The following is a 19,904-nucleotide window of genomic DNA, read 5'->3' as shown; positions in this document are numbered from 1 at the left end:
CTTAATAAGAATAATGTTCTGTAGTTCATTTCTAGGTTGTCTAGTTATGATCATTGCTCTGTACCTTCATTATATGTTTATTATTTTCTCATTGTTGGTTTGATACATTTTTGTTATGTTTTATCTTTTATAGATTATGATGGCTCCAATTAGGAAGTATCCTTCTGGGGTTAAAAAAAGAAAAGAGAAGCAAAAGAGAGAGGCATTGGTTAAGCTTCAGGCCGGATGTACTTCAACGCAAATGATGAACAAGTACAAGAGAATGAGAATGATAATGTGAATGACAGTACATAAGAGATTTTTTTTTTTATAAAATATATTTAAAGGTAGGGAGCCCCAATTTTTTTTTTTCCGCCTAGAGCCCCGGAAATCCCAGGGCCGGCTCTGCCGTATTTTCATAGTTTTTTAAATATTAGTACTCTTCTTTTTCATTACCCTCTGCAGCAATCAAAATCTTGTTCAACTGCATGGGTAATTAGCTATATTGCTGTTTAATATTAAAGAGTTAAAGACATCAAAAACATCAACCACTAAAAGCTTTAGTTTTATTATGTAGTTGTGTACGAAAGACCAACTTATAATGCGTATCATTAAGTATCAGTATGCATATCATTAAGTATTAGTATGATGTAAGCTTAAATGTAAGTTCGATGTGACCAAAATCCAAGTGGTGGGGCATTAGGCCTTTGTTGGTATTAAATTGACTATCAATCAACTTTACAATCACTTCTATGAACTATAAAATTTGCATACCCATGCATGCAGAAGTAAAATCAAGTATGTTTCCAGCAAATACGCCTCTAATCATATTCTCTACCCACTTGCCTTCATCTTCAATAGCATCATTAATATCCACCACATTTTCAACATATTTGATCACCAAAAGCAAAAACAACCTCAGCACCAACAAAAGCAATTGCAGAGCCCAAACCCAAATCCATAACACATGAAGAATTACAATGATTTTGAAGAAATTTTTTGAAAAGGTGAAGCATTGACCTGTAAAAAGAAGTTTTGGACTGAATAATTTTCTCATTGATAGAATCGGATTATATACAGATTGGTACTTGTACAACAAGCAAATTCTAAACAAACTAGGGGTATACGTAAGATACAGAGAATCTCCTAGATACACAAGTAATATACAACATTAATTACAAGATATTCTTAACACTCCCCCTCAAGTTGGAGAGTGAATGTCAAGCACTCCCAACTTGCACAACAAGGCCTTGAATTTGTCGTTAGGCAATGCCTTCGTGAATATATCTGCCAATTGCTGCAAAGAACCAACATATCGAATGCTAACTGAGCCATCCAATATCTTATCTCGAATAAAATGACAATCCATTTCAATGTGACGTGTTCTCTCATGAAAGACTGGGTTTGCAGCTATGTGTAGAGTTGCTTGATTATCACAGTACAAAACAGCAGGTCTAGATACAGGTATATGTAAATCAGCAAACAAATATTGCAACCAAGTGAGTTCACAGCAAGTGCCAGCCATAGCTCTATACTCAGCCTCAGTGCTAGACAATGATACTGTCTTTTGTCTTTTGGTACGCCATGAGATCAAAGAATCTCATAAAAAGACACAATAACCAGTGGTAGAACGGCGAGTAATGGGACAACCCGCCCAATCAGAGTCACAAAATGCTCTCAAATTTAAATTATTGTTGAAACGTAAAAGCAAACCTTGACCATGAGAGGATTTCAAGTATCTGACAACTCGAAGTGCAGCGGCCATATGAGGTTGATGTGGTTCATGCATGAATCTACTAAGAACATGTACAGAATAGGTGATGTCAGGCCTGGTAATTGTAAGATATATAAGCCGTCCAACCAAACGTCTATATGGAGTCGGATCCTTAAGCAGTTCGCCTTTATTTGACAACTTGGTTTCTTCCATGGGAAAATCAACTGGCTTTGCACCTAGGAAACCAGTGTCTTTGACAATCTCTAGAGCATATTTGCGTTGGGATTTATAAATGCCCTTCTTTGAACGAGCAATCACAATACCAAGGAAGTATTTAAGGTCACCCAAATCTTTGATGCGAAAACGATTATGAAGGAATTATTTGAGAGCATTGATGGAGTCCAAGTTGTTCCCAGTGATAAGGATGTCATCAACATAAATTAATAATATGGTGAGAGAATTACCAATCTTTTGAACAAAGAGAGAATAATCAGCCTTGGATTGAGTGAATCTGGCAGCAAGAATGGCTTCCGAAACTTGGCAAACCATTGACGAGAAGCTTGCTTCAAACCATATAGGGATTTGTTGAGGCGACACACATAATTCTCCCCCTGTCGCCGAAGACCTGGAAGAGGAGACATATATAATTCTTCATTCAAATCTCCATTAAGGAAAGCATTATTAACGTCAAGTTGGTGAAGAGACCACCCTTGACAGGCAGCAATCGCAAGGAAGCAACGAACAGTAATCATCTTAGCTGTGGGAGAGAAAGTATCATGGTAATCAATCCCAGCAGTTTAAGTGAAGCCCTTGGCGACAAGGCGAGCTTTATGGCGCTCAATGGACCCATCAGCATTATATTTGATGCGATAGACCCATTTGCAAGAAATAGGATGCTTGCCAGGGGGGAGGGGGACGAGGGTCCAGGTGTTGTTGGCAGTGAGAGCAGCAAGTTCATCGGTCATTGCCTGTTGCCAGTGAGGATCAGAAGCCGCATCGGCATAAGAAGATGGCTCATCAGCCCTACTGATGGAAGCAACATAGGAAAGATGGGACGGTGAGTACCACTGATAAGAAATAAATTTACAAAGCGGGTAACGCGTACCTGGTGGAGGACTTGACAGAGGAAATGATAGATGGGGTGGTGGCAGAATCACCTGCCAGCAGACGTAATCACGGAGACGAACATTGGGCTCACGAGAGCGTTGAGACCGGCGAAGGATGGGGTCAGGGATGGGAAGTGGAGTAGGTTGAGGGTCGGGGACAGGGTACGCTGAGGGGGGTAGAAGAATGGAGTGGTCCGGGTCGACAGGGGCTGGGGAGGGATATGGTCCGGGATGGGGAACAGAACGGTGGGGTTGGGAAGGGGAACCGTACTGTGGGCGTCATGGGCTGGTGGAGAGACAGAAGAAGGCGACGCGTTAAGAGCAGACGGGAGAGCGTCTGAAGCGGACGCGGGTGCGACCTCAGGGGACGCTGCTGGGACTGACGCCTGCTCGGTTAGAGGGGACGCGAACGTGTCTGAGGCTGAAGCAATGGAGTCGGGGACGGACGTAAGTGCGTCTGGGTTGGGCAGCACGGGAAGAGAGTTGGGTCGAGAGGAGGAAGAAGAAGAAAAATAAAAGGTGTCTTCGAGAAAAATAACGTCTCGGTTAGTGAAGATTTTTTTTGTTTCCAGATTATAAAGCTTATAAGCTTTTTGACCAACTGGATATCCAATAAAGATGCATTTGTGAGCCTGGGGAGCAAATTTAGAGGATGGATGAACAGAGGTTGCAAAAGCGAGGCACCCAAAAACACGCATGTGAGAATAGTCAGGGGATTTATGGTAAAGGATGTCAAATGGGGTTTTGTTTTGTAAGAGTGGTGTAGGGAGTCGATTAATTGTGTATGCGGCAGTAAGAACACATTCACCCCAAAAATTGATGGGCAAGTTGGATTGAAAACGGAGAGCTCGAGCAGTTTCAAGGAGATGCCTATGTTTGCGTTCAACAACACCATTTTGTTGTGGTGTGTACACGCAAGAGTGTTGACAAAGTATGCCTTGTTCAAGAAAAAAATCCATTAAAGAAAGAAATTCGGCTCCATTGTCAGATCGAAGTTGTTGAACATGAGTCTGAAATTGAGTTTTGACATAGGCAAAAAATCTTTGAAGCAAAGGTTGTGTTTCACTTTTGTGACGCATCAAAAATATCCATGTAAAACGAGAAAAATCATCCACAATAGTTAAAAAATAATGACCTCCATTAAGCGAGGGAGACTTATGTCGTCCCCAAATATCACAATGTATAAGAGAAAAACATCGAGAAGTTGATATTGAACTAGAAGAAAAAGGTTGAAGAGTTTGTTTGGCCAAAGGACAAATCTCACACTTATGACTAGAATCAAAAGAAAAAAGAAGCGATTTATTCGCTAGATATTGTAAACGAGCAGAAGAGGGATGTCCCAAGCGGCGATGCCAAAGGTCGGAAGAGATGGTAAGATGACAGGCAAAAGGGTGTTTTTGAAGGAGTGATGGAAGCCAATGCCACAAGGTAGTATAGGTCGCCTCGTCGCTTACCCACACCAATCATCGTCCTCGAAGCCAAGTCCTGCAAAATACACCAAGATGGAAAGAATGTTACCAAACAATGTAAATCATCTGTAGTTCATCCAACAGATAAAAGATTCACATCAAATGAGGGCACACATAAAACATCTCGCAAAATAGCATCATTGATTTTAATGGATCCCTTCATGGATATATTAGCCTTGGCACCACTAGGCAAAGAAACTGGTGGCAATGAAGAATTCTTGCAACAACTTGTAAAGAATTGTGGTGAATTAATGATATGGTTGGTTGCTCCACTATCGATAATCCATCGATAGGGATCAACCGGTGACAAACCTGAGGCGAACTCAGATGCAGAAGCCGCATTTGCTTGAGGAGATGCTGGCTTGGGATTTAGAGCAGCAATAACTTGAGCATATTGGTCTTCAGTAAGGTTGGGAAGTGTGGCTTGAAACTCTTTAAAAGATGGGGTTGAGTCAACATGATTTGCAGAAATATTGTTGCGTGACATGGCAGAATTTCCTGGACGTGGATTGCGGGGCTTATGAAGTCGGTGACCAGGTGGATAACCATGTTTCTTGTGACATGTGTCTTCTGTGTGATAGTTCAAACCACAATAAGTGCATTGCTTAACTGGAACCCGATTGCGGTAGTTGTTGCCTTCAGTATCTTGGTTCTGTTGTCGTGGCCTGAAAGTATTGTTGTTGCGCACAGCCATTGTTGCTATGTCGGATGATGCAAGGACAGAGGATCCAAGCTCACGCTGCTTTTCCTCTTGAGTGACAGAAGCATAAGCCTGTCGAACAGAGGGCAATGGATTCATTAATAAAATTTGACCACGCATACCTGCATAGGATTCATTCAACCCCATGAGAAATTGCATGAGTTTGGTGCGATCATTCTGAGCTCCACAAGTGCAAGTCACTGAAGTATTGTAGGAAGTAAGTTCGTCCCAAAGAGCCTTCAGCTTTGTGTAATAGGCAGCGATAGACATCTGCCCTTGCTCAATCCTATATATTTCTCTCTGAACTTGAAATATGTGTGGAGCGTTACCCAAGGCAAATCTTTCCCGAAGATCTTCCCAAACGGCATGAGGAGTGGTGCATGAAAGAACCGAATCGGCAAGATCTGGTTCAAGTGAATTGAGAATCCAAGAGAGGACCATATCATTACAACGTTGCCAAAAGGCATGCTCATCTGGCTTCAAAGTTGCAGAGGGTTCCACGATTTTTCCGGTGATAAAACCGGTCTTATTTTTGTGCTTAAGGAGATTCTCATAGCATGACACCAAGAGTTATAGTTGTCACCAGTCAATTTCTTTGAGACAAGGAGCAGACCAGGAGGATCTGAATGGTGGAGGAACAAGGGATTGGCAGATTCATCAGTAGATGAGCTGTTTCCACCGAAAACAGAGGAGATGACTTCGTCTTCACCAGCCATGGAAAGATGGTAAAACCAAAAGATGATAACACTGCAGCAGTGCGGCGTAAAAGGACAAGAGCTAGGTTTTCAAGCCTACTCTGATACCATGTAAAAAGAAGTTTTGGACTGAATAATCTTCTCATTGATAGAATCGGATTATATACAGATTGGTACTTGTACAACAAGCAAATTCTAAACAAACTAGGGGTATACGTAAGATACAGAGAATCTCCTAGATACACAAGTAATATACAGCATTAATTACAAGATATTCTTAACATGACCTCTTAAAATGAAGATCCCTCAGCTGCCGGTGACATTCAAGGAGATCGTAAGTTGCTTGATATATAATAATGGAATGCACCACTCTCCTCCTCATTGCTGTCACAGAACCGATGATGCATGAATTTCATTGGTGTCACAGAACTGCATATATTCCATTGCTTGATACATAGTAATGGAAGGCTCCACTCTCCTCCTAATTTTTAAATTGGACTGTGAGGCCCCTTGAATACAATTTCGGGTTCAAAAGGATTAATGCAAAAGAACATCATGCAACAATTCAACAAATGACACAACCATACAGTAAACACCAATTCAGCTTCCAAAACTGCAAATTTACTGCATAAATAAGCATGTATTGGGTACCAAAGAAAATTGCTCGGTAGATCTTTAAAATGCACATGCACATAATAAAGTATTATTGTTACCTCTTTGCTAGTATTAGAATCTTCGGGTATGCAAACAGAATGCACGGGGCCAAACTCGAATAGCTGAAGAACACAAAACCACTTGTTACAATAGCTGAATAAGTAGAAGGGGGACATGAAAACAAATATAGACATTCAGAGGGGACCCTTCACCATCAAATCACAACCCACTTCCTTTCTAGTTCTATATCATATGTAACAGGTCATTTAGTTCAAAACCATCCTCCTCACACTCACCTTCAACACCATCCTCCTCGCAGTCACCTTCATCCTCAACCTAGCATCCTGGTATTGCCGGTACCCAGCAACCAAATAGTTCATGTTACTCTCAGCTTCGGTGAACTCCATCTCGTCCTGATCACTTAATTAATGAAAGGACAATAGTTCCAACCCCTGCCCATATAGAAACAAAAACCAACTCCAAATTAAATGACATAAGAAGCCAAATTTACTGATCTTACGGTTTAAAAAAAAAGATTGAAAATCTATCAACTTCAAAATGAATAATAATCTCAACAACTCCTATATGACCCGAACCCAAAATCAGTCACATGCAGAGATTCAGAATGAGTTTGAAGAACTTTTCTGAAGAAAAGCTGTACTATACCTGTACCTGCGCAAAGAATACAAAATCTCAGTCTCTCTATCTCTCTCTCTATCTCTCTCTCTCTCTCTCTCTCTCTCTCTCTCTCTCTCTCTCTCTCTCTCTCTCTCTCTCTCTCTCTCTCTCTCTCTCAAATAGGTTCGAACCCTCCTTCTAGCACCAAATGTTTCAGCTGTCTTGAGAGGGGTCTGACCTAGCTAAACACGGGGCGTATCGGTCTGTTACTATCGCTATCAGACTCGCTTATCTGCAAAATAGACAAAGGTCAGAGGGAAGACCTGGTGTGCCGGCCTTCAATGTTTCGATACCTAAGTCAGTATCGTACAAGATAATGATAATGGAAAGTGATAGTAAATAGTTACCCCTTTGGGTTATTGGATATGACCTTAATGTAGCAGATTTATGGGAGCTTGGTTCCGTTTCTTTCGGTGTGGGACGCTCGGGGTTCCCGATGTTGCCCAAGGGGTATCAGGACCCTCGGCTGGGAGCTTACCTCGCTTGTGTATTGGCGATACGAGTCTTGTGCTTCCGAAACTTGTGCCTAGGAGGTATGTGCATACCAACAACCACCTCTTGGTCTCTCTTTCTGCCAGACACGCCATTGCTCAAAGTAATTAGGCGGTGGCTCAGCAGATCAACAGGTAGCAGGGGCAATTGCATAAAAGACCGGTCAGGTTGGGGAAAAATGGTCACTACACTATTCATAAGAGGAGGTACGGTTCATAAGGGGTTGCATCTTTAGAAGAGAGAATGATAGCCAAGCATGCATATATATAGTATAAAGTATAACCTATGTATACGGTATGGAACTAGTCAAATATTGAGTTGGATAAAAGAAATATTTGTGAGAGAATTTTATGGTATATTGTTCACAATCTTGTTAGGGGTATATATACAACCCTACATAATTAGTACTACATAATTGTACTACAAGTTAATACAACTTAATATATAAGATCTACTTCTATAAGGTAACTACTATATATATATATATATATATATATATATATTCTCCTAATAATTCTAATAATGATTCACAATTCAACACTCCCCCTCAAGTTGGAGCATAAACATCTCGAAGACCCAAGTTGCCCAGTGAATCATAGAACAACTTGTTAGATATTGCTTTGGTAAGTATATCTGCTAATTATTCTTTAGTTGAAATAAAAGGAAAGGTGATCAACTTTGCATCCAACTTCTCCTGAATGAAGTGTCAATCAACTTCCTCATGTTTTGTTCAATCATGTTGCACAGGATTCTGAGAGATTTCAATCGCAACTTGATTATTACTAAACAGCTGCATAGCAGACTTGATTTTAAAGCCCAAATCCAATAGCAAATTACAAAGCCACAAGAGCTCAAAAACTCCATGTGCTATACCTCTATATTCAGCTTCAGCACTTGATCTTGCAACAACGTTCTGCTTCTTGGTTCTCCATGCCAAGTGACAAGGTTACCTACCACAAAGATGAAGTAACCAAATGTAGACTTTTGTTAATGATACAACCAGCCCAAATTTGCGTCTGTGTAACCACTAATATCAAGGTGTTGGTGTTTAGAGAACATTAACCCTTTTCCAAGTGCTGACTTCAGATACCTCAAAATTCTTACTACAGCATCCATGTGCCTTTCACTTGAATTATGCATAAACTGATTCACAACACTAAATGCATAAGCAACATTAGGTCTAGTGTGTGATAAGTAAATCAGACGTCCCACTAACCTTTTGTACCGAGATTTATCAGTTGGAATATGATTAGGATATTCTGCCACTTTGTAATTTTGCTCAATTGGAGTATCAATTGGACAACAATCCAACATGTTTGTTTCTGCCAAGAGATCAAGTACGTACTCTTTGACATAGGAAGATGCCATCTTTCCCCCTGGCTACCTCAATCCCGAAAAAATATTTCAAGTCATCACTACTACAAAAAATAGCTTTAATGACATTTGAAAAACGTCCTTAAAAACTTACTATGACACTTTGAAAAAACGTCATCTATCAAGGAGTCATTGTAAGTCATCTACAAGGACGTTGGAAAAACGTCCTCTAATGTCTATTAAGACGCTTGAAAAACGTCCTTATTTCTTCAAAAAACTGTCATATAATGTCTATTAAGACACTTTTCAAACGTCCTCATATCTAAAAAAAGTGTCCTCTTATCCCTACTAGGACGCAATAAACGCATCCTCATAACTAAAAGAAAACGTCATCTAATGTCTATTAGGACACAAAAAAAAAGGTCCTCAAATCTAACAAAAACGTCCTTAAAAGTTCAAAGAGAAACAAAAACAAATAATATAATCCACCTTCACTTTTATTAAACAAAATCATATATTTGTCTCTAAAATACAGTAGGAATGGATATACAATACCAGATAATTGTTAAATCTTTACGATTACAATGTTCCTAACAAGTTTCTATACTGCCAATGTTACCATCAAAGTTGCCAGCAACAATGCTAATGCAGCCAGTGCAGCACCAATGCATATCTTCATGTATTCTGTTAAAGAGAAAGGACTTCCTGCAAAAACAAAACACTTGTTCAATAATAACTATATTTTAGAATAATTAAGTAATACTTGAGCAACAACTACTATAAACTAGGCTTACACATACCAGCATCTGTAGGTACTCTTTAATTACCTTATGAACAACTACTATAAACTAGGCTTATACATACCAGCATCTGTTGGTCTTCTTTAATTACCTTACGAAATAATATAATCCAACAAATGGTGTTGTCTTACACAGTAAACTAAAAGCGTATAACAATACATGGATATATACTATCAGTGCACCATCTCGCAAAAATTAAAGAGCCAAATTTGGAATAAGTAAACTTACAAGTGTTAAGCCAGCATTTATTTCCAACAAAACAACATTATTTGCAGTCTCGATCCATAGCGTCATCTAAATTTCCCGAGTCTTCTTTGAGTAGCATGCAAGTGACAAGACCTGAATGTGGAAAGAAGCAAGATAATAAGCTACTTAATGGTTGCAATAAAAAACTGGAATAAAACTTGAGACTTGAGACTTAAAAGTTGTACCAGGGCATATAAGTGTCTCAATTTTTATCATAGAAATTTAGACAAAAGAACCAACAATTATTGGTAATCATAAACTGGTACAAGTGCCAATAGGTCTAGGATACACTAGACAAAATTTACCTGATCTCCTTGGCCCATCTTCTTTTTGTGTCTTTAGATTTCAATCAAGCTTTGGATCTTTCATTCCCTTGAGAGAATTCTGTTCAGGAGTTGCTGATCCAACATGCAATCCAAAAATACAAAACCATTTATCAGCTGTTTTATTGAGGTCTCAATGAAAAACAAACATAAGTAACCTCACTCTCAAACAAAACTAGAAAAGAAAAGAAAAATTGAACATGTAAATCAATTCTTCACGGAACTGAACTTGGCTTAATCAATTCTCTAATGTGTAACACTAGAATAAACAAAAATGTCAAGAATTTTACACCAAAATCCACACAACATTGCTTTAAACTTATTTCTCCCGAAATCCATGCAATATTTACAATTATAGAAGTATAAGTATATCCTCTGACAGAACAAACATTGACCCTTTGAGAAATAAAAATAAATGCATATATCCTGATACCCAGTAGTCATAGACATTATATTACATGGTCACATCAGCAAGAACATAATAATAGATACCTTGCTTGTCATAAGGAGCCAGATCTAAGGATTCTACTATATGGAGGGTTTGGTGGCAATGAATATCTCTCTTCTTTTTCTTCCCTGCACCTGCCAATGCAAATACAACTGGTAAGTGCAAAGACTCAAGATTTTCTACGAGAAAAATCTTAAACTATCAACAAGAATAGTTTGTACACAAAAATCTCTAAAACCAACTCAAAACATAAACTCTACCTGAATTTTCATCTTTGATTGACTAAGGATTCCACTCTTCAGCTATTCTATGACTCTAGATTTTGGATGGCAGGGAAGAAAATTAGGGTTTTAGCAACAAACCAGCTACTCAACTCCAATTGCTTGCAGGAATCAACGGCGACTACCATAACTCGACAGAGTATGGACTTAACACTGCAAAAACTGAAAGACACAAACCAACCAAAAATAAATAAACTCAAACCAAACAAAACAGAAAACAAACAAAGGCCCAAATAGCCGGGCCCTAACACCAAGGCCCAGCCCAACCACCATTTCCCACACGGAACCAGCTCTGCGATCCACCAAGGCCGAACCACAATCCACCAAGGCTGCAACCCGTGTCCGCGCGCACCGCCATCTCTCCACCTTGCACTGCCCCTCGGCTGCATCGCATCCCAACGCCGCAACACCGTCACACCACAAAGTCACCCACACTAGAACATGGCCATCGTTCTAGATCAAATTCCATAAGGAATCGGATCCCATCTGGGCTCGCCTCTGCCATGAGATCGAGAACCCAGCCATCTCCAAGCTCTCATAAGCACCCGTGACGCCAGAAGTAGCCGGAAAAACGTGCCCCGCTGGCAAATTGCACCTCGCCGATGCTCCATGTCGGAAGTCACCCACTATCCAAGAAGAAAGAGTCCAGATTGGTCTTCTTTGTCCGAGATCGCGCCGCCCTCCTCCATCCCTAAGCCAGGCCTCCGCCCTAGAACCCCGCCGCTAGCCCATGTTGTCATCCTCTCCCGGACCGGAACACAGCAGCAGGTGAGCCGGCGGCGTTCCGCCGGGAGAGAGCACTCTCGATCTCCCTCTGGTTTTTCTCCGCGCGTGAGGCGCGTTCTTGGTATTGCTGCTATTTTCTAAACGCTAAAGCAATTTGGGGGAAAGAGGTTTGTATACAGTGGATCGAATGCCTTTTATATTTTTTGTGTTCAACTATTAAGGTTTTAGGGTATTCTGTGGTTCGAACCCCAAACCTCTGAGGCTGTTTAGGCGCGTTGGCTTTTGTGCAAAATCTCCTGTTTTTGCTTTTGGAGTGCTACCGTGCTGTTGACGTCGTAACATGGGTACAAGGACATTGAGTAAAAAAAAACGTCCTTAAAACAATTAGTGGGTGTCCCCAAAATGGGTTTCTGTAGTAGTGCATCCAAATTCTTCATCTCAAATTCTGACGCCAACTTCTTCTTAAGGCTTCCAATTTCTGTCAAATCATCCCCTGTAATAACCAAGTTGACAGGACCTACCCCGAATTTCACCCTGAAATCCGAGGTGGCCCTGTGGGGCCCACCTTAGGAATGACTCTACCTAAAATTTGGCAAAGTCACCCCTAAAAATAGACTACCCAAAACCTGTAGAAACACATTCACACTTCTAATAAGCCCTCCTTAATCTCTTGGAGCCAACTTGCTCTCCAAATTACAACAACTCCACAAGCAACTGAGATTCGAAAAACAACATGTTCCAAATGCACAAATATAATTCCCAAACTTTAAAACAATTGTCCCACAGGTTATCAGAGCAATCTAAAAGTGGAAAATAATTCATGATACAAGTAGGTTCAATAAATAACCTACAATATAGAAAACAATAGCAGCATATGCTATGCCTCGAATCCTACTGTGCCGAACCAGCTACTCTACAATATGGGCATTTGAAACTGAAGAGCCCAAGGAGAAAGCAATAAAAACGTTAGCGTGAGTGGACAAAAATAAATAATTGTCAAGAAGAGGGATTTTTATACTTTCCCATGTTTATTCCTTTAAAAACTCGATGCATGCAACAATTAAGGAAAATAATCCGAATGGTATTCAGCTCAAGAAAACCGACTAGCCTCGCTAGTCACAAACAACCAAGTAAAACGACTGAAACTCTGATACTCAAGAAAATAAGACTAGCCCCACTGGTTAACAAGATCGGACTAGTCCCACTAGTCAAGTAACAGAAGGATATGGGGAAGAAAATATCACCATGCAATGAAAGGAGCCTCCCAGGCTTGGGTCGAAGCCTCCCAGGCTCTATGCTCCACTCACGCACAAACTCATAGTAAGCAAAGAGGAGTACTAATAATGATCGACTACACCCACGTGAGGAGGAGAACTAAATAAATCAACCCAGATATGGTGAATAAAAATCATTCGAAAACCAAAAATCAATATGGCTTCCCCAAAATCTCACAAATAAAAACACGAGTACGGTTCTCAACCGTACTCGGAAAATCTCATGAGAAATCACATAAATCAACAATGTGTCCCACACGTCAAGAGAATATTCTCAAATCAATAAACAAATACGTGAGAATAAATAGATGAATATAATTTCCGCGAAAATCTCCTTTTCGAAAACCTTTCAAAAATATCAAAATCAACAAATAAAATGTTATTAAATTTCAGAAATCACCTCAAAAATTAACTCATCGAAAATCATCATAAACCATAAATCCAAAATTGAGTATAACAAACTCACATCTGCAAATCCAATCAATATACCCAAAAAGTAATCAAAACTGATTAATATGCTCGATCATTAAAACATTAATTAAGTAAATCCATGGTTCAAAAAACAAAAGCATGCATGCATCATTTAGAATCCGACTCTACTCACAGTATACAGCTAACATGGCCAAGCGTGAGGATCCTCGTCGAGTAATGGGTCGGTACCTTGTCCTGTACATAATTATAATCCATAAACGACAATTCAACAAATAAGTACGATTCTAAAACAAAACCCTACGTAAAACAACATATCCATTACTTCTTGGATTCAACTCAAACTTCACCACTAAGACCAATCCGTCGATTAAGCATTCCATAGCGAAAACAAAGGATATCTGAAAGTCACATTTCCCTTAAATCGACATCTGACTCTCCAAACTTTGGAAATTCACATTCGCTACAAACTCCTTCGATTTCCATCAAACTCACATTTACGAGTGCTACAACAATTATATGGTTTAACTAGCTAAAAACAGGAAATATAACTCTGCCCTACGCACCTCCACGCGCCACCCATAATTCCAATTCAAGCCACCAAATTTCCAATAACATCATCATCTCAACAAGCCTAACACTTTTCTCAACTACGACAAAACCCAAAGCTACCTTGAATCGCCTGAAATTGGTCGGAAAGGAAAAACTCGAAAGCTTCAAAACCCTAGGATAGGAAATCCTTTGATTCTCCCTCCACACTGTGAATTGAAGCAAGAAACTTGAGGGGAAAGGTAGTATGGTTCAAGGCGCTCTTGCTAGAACCAGTTTCGTCGTCAGAGATGGCCGGAATTGGGAGAAATCGACGGTTGAAGCAAACTGCTACAGTAAATTTTGGAGGTTCGATTTGCAGTTTTCTTGCCAAATCACTGCGAACTATCACCACAGACGTCTCAAGGAGGAGGAGGCAGTTCAAACACACCCGGTGGCACGCTGTCAGGTGGCCGAACGGTAGAGATATGCCGGAAAAAAGAAACATGTAGAAGAGAGAGAGGGAGAGAGCTCGGGGGAGGAGAGAGAGAGAGTTACTGCGGTGGTTTCCGAAAATGGAAACCTTCCAATTTCATGATCGAATTATATTATTAATTGACTGACGAGAATGTTTTATTCATATTTTAAGAAAAAAATTTCTCACCGAAATAAGGCGGAAATATTATATTTATAACTTACATTAATTTTTCAGTAAAAATCAGGATGTTGAGTTAATTAAGTAGAAATTTGGACATAGAAATTTCCAACGTCTCCATGATTTGCAATCTTGCATTATTCCAGGGCCGGTCTGAATATACATTACAAACAGTGTATATATACATATTGTTTTCTTTGGGGATAATGACCACTTACCCATAGAATACCAAATACAACCCCATACACTCCACCAACTTATTTTCAACTCCACTCCCATAAAAGTTTTCTCTTTTTCTCCCAACTATTCTTTTCACTTAATGTTTATCCCATTAATACCCCTCTCTCTTGTTTTTACTATTCTTTTGTTTCCTTTTATTTTCTTTTGATGAAACGTGGTGGGCCCATCTTGAATTTATTTTTCTAGATATAATTGCAGCTAAATTGCATCCTCTATTAGAAGGTAAACAGTTAAACTTTACTATTCGTAATTTCGATCGTTGACAGACTTGAATTAAATGCTATTTGTAAAAACACTAGCAAAGAATTGAAGAAAGAAAGAGAAAAATTGAAAAAACTGAAAGATTATAGAGAAAATCTTAATAGAGAAACTCCCAACTACTGGGATATTATTTATAGACTCCAAACTAGGATCTATAAAATAGAAGAAGATATTGATAATCTCTTATATATACTTGAAGAGGAACAAAAACCTCTTGATTACCTGAGCATTGGTTAGATCCGCACATCACTGGTATTAGAGCTTGTAAAATAGCTCAAAAGGGGAATCTCCAATGGGGACAATGTCTGATTTAATAATAGAGAAACTGAATTCTCTATTAAAATCTGCTGATGAAAAATATCAGAACCTGCAGAAAGAATTATCTAGATATCAAGATCATCTAGAAAAAATACCTGTTATAATCCACCAATTAGAAAAATTGGAAAACAAACTGGATTATATCAAGGAACTTCCAAAAACGGAAGAAGAAAAGCTAACAAGTGTTAGTAGAAAAATCAATGAACAGCAAAAAACGCTGGATTCTATGAAAAATATATTGAAGGACAAGAAAGTGCCTACAGTAAAAACAAAGAAAGCTAATGGATTCAAACCATTAGAAAAACTAGATACAAATCTTGTTCCAAACATGATTTTTCTGGAGCATCTACTAGTCATACTAGTATCCGGTATGAAAACCCGGAGAAAAGAGATATCAAGATGTTAAGCATCTTCAGAAAAAAGAAAGGAGTACAGCTCCTAAATGCTGAAAAATTCGAATTCAACGAAATCGAACAGGAGGTAAAAAACTCCTCAATTCCAAAATTAGATTTTAAACAAATCTACAAAAGGGGAAAGTTTGATCTAATGGATAGCCATTATTTTAAACTATTAGAAATTACAACCCCCGCTACAACAGGAGGAGAGACTGATCTTCTAATGATCACTCCTTCAGAAGTTGCCAGAGCTCAAGCAAAAAAATATCAATTTATGCATATTGGAGCAGTCCAAGTAGGCATAAATCTGCTTGCGCGAGAAGGCATAGATTGTTCAGTACTATGTGTCTTACAAGACAATAGACTAACAGACTTCCGAGCTAGTCTGTTGGGAACCCTTGAAGCATCTTTATGTGATCAAGTAGCATATTTCAACTACTTCCCAAATTTTACAACCAGCTTGAAGGATGCAGCTCACTGTCTATGACTAAGAGTCAAGACAGATGGCATATCTATGAAAGAAGATATGCAAGAACTCGCAATAGTATACAGAATATACTATAAATTGATGAGCACTACAGTAGCCCCTAAGACCAGAATAACAAATATTCCAGGTCTTACTACTGGCTTTCTCACCAATCAGAAGAACCATTCACAACAGATTCATAAAGTTACTTGGAATGAAGTGACTTTTCCTCTTGAATGGAAACTATCCGGTCCAAAAAAGCTACCGGAAAGAGCGAAAGCAAAAATTTATGAAAGTAGAAAGACTGGAGAAATCAGTCTCAATTTTGACAATCACAGGAAAAGTGATGTCTGTCCTGAGAACCTCATGATAAATAAAAATCTTCTCAGAAGAAGCTATAGCACTAGAGAAGCTAGTGTTAGTGGTACAAAACCCACTATTGAAGAACCAATATCTGAAGAAGAATTAGAAGCTGATCTAAACAGACCAGTCAATATGTTCAGAGCAGAAAGGCTCTATGAACTCTATGAAGAAGCAGAATCTTGCGAAAATCCTGAACGATTAGAAAAACTAATCGAAGAAATGAAAGAGTTCAAAATTAGAAAGACAAGAAAAGTCTTTCCATATCAAGATATTGAAATGGAAGAAGGAGAAAGCTCCAGAACTTTCATTAGCAGAGAAAAAGGGAAACTAAAACTCCCAGTTCAGAAAGCCCCCACAGGTAGAAAAGGGGAAAGAAATTCCCAAAGATTTGTCCCAGAGGACAATATGCCGAGAGTTCCAATCACAAACTATGGCATCTGGCTAAATCTAGACAAGAGTCTAGACAAAAGAAAAACCATTGACCAATGGGTAGATAGCCTGATGATGGCCTCTGCACTTACCCTTGGAAAATTTGAAGCTCCAGATTTGCAGGTGTACTATGAAACTACTCTTACAGGAGTAGCAAAAAAGTATTATCTATCTTTCAAAGAGACTGCCAGAGGAAAAGACTGGCTAGAAGAAATCAAAAATTCAAAATCTCCTTATAATTTTGCAGTACCCATGTATAATCAGTTCTATGGAGATCTCTCAAATCTGAATGAGGAGGCTAAAGAAACGGCCAAATCAAATATCTATGCTCTCAAAATCTGTGGCAAGAGATATTTTGAAGAATACTTGAATGAATTTCAAGAATATTACTGTACAATTGGTGAACTAGAGAATACTGATCTAGTTAATCTGTTGCACAGAAAACTCCCTGAACCATGGAGAACAGCTGTGAGAGAAAGCATAGCTGAAAAACCAATTGAAAGATTTTCAGTTGGAGGAATTGCCGACAGAATCCGACAATTACTAAAAGAGCAATGCAAAGCCAATCTTAGACCTAAGATGGCCAAGAAACAACTCAAAGGAGTTGAGAATTTCTGTTATGGAATACTTGATATGCCAACCAACTGGGGATGTCATGACTCCAAGTTCCACAGAAAGAAGAAAGAAAAATATTACTCTAAAAAATTCAAAAAGAGTAATCAGAAAAAGGATTGGAAATTCAAGAAAAGTTCCAATTACAAGAAACAGCAGGATGAAGATCCTAAAAAGAAATTCTTCAAGAAAAAGAAGAATACTCATCAGCATAAACAACCAAGCAAGAAAGCTTGTAGATGTTGGTTATGCAAAGCTGAAGGGCACTATGCCAATGAATGCCCAGAAAAGGGTAAAAGATCTACGGAAGCTCTCTTTGAAGAATATGAGCTAATAGTAGAAGCAGCAAATATGAAAGGCTACAAAATAGCCTATTCTGATGATGAAGAAGACGACAGGTCAGTTTACTCTGCCTGGTCTGAAAAGAAGAATCATCTGATTCTGAAATAGATTCTGAAGTAGAGTACTTAGAATCTAGACAGATAAATGTCCTACAGTCAAAAATTGGGAAGAAAGTAAGACCGAAGCAATAACGTCTTCTTATCAGGTGAACCCTGGTACATTCGTTTGTGACTATTGCCTATGTCACGAAAAGAATGGACTTCCTATGTTCTGTGAAAAGTAAAAAAAGACTTATCACAAAGAATGCTTCATAGCTGAAGCAAGAAGAAAAACCAAGAATGGGATTGTCAGCCAATTTGGTTGAACAAGAATATGAAGAATATTTCTCTGAGCAAAAAGAGAAAGAGATAGAAACTTTGTTCCAAGAAATTATGGAGCCATCTTCCTCAAAAATAAAGGAAGAAAGCATCGGTGAAGAAAAAATGGATGAAGATATCGAACTGGTTGAAACACCAGAAATTATTCCAGAAGAATGTAAACCGTTTATTCCAAAAGAACAAGCTCAGGAAAATGAGCTTCAACAATCGAAGGTCGTCTCTACTAGTAAATACAGCAACAACATAGAGATTGGACTAAAATTCTCTGATCACAAAAAATATCATCTACATGCCTTTGTAGATAATGGATCAGGCTTTACTGTTGCAAAGAGATTTGCAATTCCAGAAGAACTCTAGAAAGAAGAAAAGAAAAGAACTGTTACTGGTGTTACATTGATGGAAGCCATCTCACCATGAATAAGGTAGCAAAAAATGTTCATATCACCATTGGTGGAGGAACATTTATCATCCACAATGTTTGGCAATCTGAAGGCCAAGGATTAGATTTCTTGTTGGGAAATGATTTCATTCTCCAACAGAGATTTATTCAGGATGAAGAAGCAACAGGCTTCAGAAAAGGAGAACGGGTGTTCTGGGCAGATAGGCTTACCCAAGCCAAGAGTATAGTAGGTCCAAACTTTACTACAAAATATCAGAGATCACAACAGAATAGTGGTGATCTTACCCCCTACAAACCCAAATTTGAACCCATACTCCAAATCAAACAACAAGAAGAATTACTTGTTGCAGAATCTTCTGAAGAAGAAGAAGAAGAAGAAGAAGAAACTAGTGAAGAAGAAGAAACTAGTTTCATCCATGAGCATAACCTCAAGCATTTCTAGAATAAGCTTGAGTCTCAGAAAGTTTCCACTCTTGAAAAAAATCAAGAAACTACTCGAACAGAATATCGATGTAGACCCTCAGAAGTTTTGGGAAAAAGACCCAGTGGTCTGTGAATTAAGATTACATGACATGAATGCCATCTGTCATGTCAAAGCCATTCCTCAGTACAAAGAGGAAGATAAAAAAGAATTCAGAAAAGATATTGAAGATCTCCTGAACAAGAGATTAATTCAACCTTCCACTAGCCCTCATCATGCTCCAGCATTCTACGTGAGAAATCATGCAGAGAACCTCAGAGGAAAAGCTAGAATGGTGATTGACTACAGAGATGTCAACAAGAAGACTGTCAAAGACGGTTATCAAATTGCTCAAGTAAGAGTATTGATTAACCAGCTCAGAGGAGCTAAAGTCTTTTCAAAATTTGATGCAAAGTCGGGTTTTTGGCAAGTCAAGATGTATCCTGAGTGTGTACCTCTCACTGCATTCGGAACACCACAAGGCCATTACGAATGGTTAGTAATGCCTTTTGGTCTAAAACAAGCTCCCTCAATCTTCCAAAGAAAGATGGACAACATTTTCAAACATGTTTCAGAGTTCTGCGTCGTCTACATAGATGACATCCTTGTCTTCTTCAAAAACATAGAAGAACACATGAAACACCTCCATGAGGTGGTAAAGCTGATAGTTCAGCATGGAATTATCCTAGGTGAAAAGAAAATCTTCTTTATCCTCGATGAAGTTGATTTC

The 19,904-nt window shown here is 38.9% G+C and overlaps 1 long non-coding RNA gene across 1 annotated transcript; it reads right to left on the bottom strand.

Moving 5' to 3' along the window:
- Positions 1-9,277: 9,277 nt before the first annotated feature.
- LOC112166704 lies at positions 9,278-11,769 on the bottom strand. Its single transcript, XR_002923385.2, has 6 exons — positions 11,170-11,769; positions 10,879-11,061; positions 10,663-10,752; positions 10,153-10,245; positions 9,830-9,940; positions 9,278-9,506 (listed from the first exon to the last, which is right to left on the bottom strand). It is a non-coding gene; the product is annotated as an uncharacterized LOC112166704 (long non-coding RNA).
- Between the last annotated feature and the right edge of the window lie 8,135 nt (positions 11,770-19,904).

Source organism: Rosa chinensis, chromosome 5 (assembly GCF_002994745.2).
Source record: "Rosa chinensis cultivar Old Blush chromosome 5, RchiOBHm-V2, whole genome shotgun sequence".
NCBI classification, from domain to species: Eukaryota; Viridiplantae; Streptophyta; class Magnoliopsida; order Rosales; family Rosaceae; genus Rosa; species Rosa chinensis.
The sequence above is the reverse complement of the archived record's forward strand: the minus strand, read 5'-3'. Positions and strand labels throughout refer to the sequence as shown.